The sequence below is a fragment of the Tupaia chinensis genome, unplaced genomic scaffold (assembly GCF_000334495.1).
Source record: "Tupaia chinensis unplaced genomic scaffold, TupChi_1.0 Scaffold000647_1, whole genome shotgun sequence".
Lineage (NCBI taxonomy): Eukaryota > Metazoa > Chordata > Mammalia > Scandentia > Tupaiidae > Tupaia > Tupaia belangeri.
The window spans coordinates 4331437-4332264 of NW_006160168.1; positions in this window are offsets into that span (position 1 = coordinate 4331437).

Below are 828 nucleotides of genomic sequence, written 5' to 3' on the forward strand. Positions count from 1 at the left end.
GGCAAGAGTATGCACCCTACAGCAAAAATCTCTCTTTAAGAAAAAATACCATCTATTGGGGCTAGCAGATGATGTGGCAGTAATGTTACTGGACTCCCACATGGTTGACGTGGTTCGAGTTCTAGACCCAGTGGCTTGAAAATCACGCTGGGTATGTGTGCATGAGTGCCAAAGATCCCAGAAAGATAGTGGAGGAGAAGGGATTGCAAAGTGGCCATCCCCACTGGGGGGTTGATTTCTCACTTTTCCTCTCACTGTGTCTGTATCTCTCTCTCTGGTAAACACATGCCTCATAAGGCAAAAACCTCTAAAAAAAATGCCCTCTATTAATCTTTTTTTTTTTTTTTAGGGGGGGAGGCTTTTGCTATAGGGCGCGTGCACTCACCAGACAGACAGAGAGAGACAGAGAGACAGAAAGCGAGAATTCACCCTCCAGGGGGAATGGCCACACCGCAATCCCTTCTCCTCTGTTCTCCTCTTGGGATCTTGGGCATGCATGCACACGTTTTAAGCCACTGGGTTCTGGACACGAACCGTGGTTGACTACATGGGAGTCCAACAACATAGCCATTACGCTAACTGCTGGTCCCTCCCTCTATTAATCTTTTAGTGAAAAGTAATCAGAATCATGACATTAGAGTTTGAACGTAGAGTCATCAGGATTGCTATTAAATTAAAGAGTGAGCAAAAAAGAGACAGTGGTGTACTGGTGCCAGCTCATTAGGGCTCAAGAGAATCAAAGGTTAAAGCTTTAGCAAAGTTCAGGAACTGGCAGGTGGCGCGGTGGTTAAGGTGCTGGACAAGTTCAAGTCCTGGACCTGGTGGCTT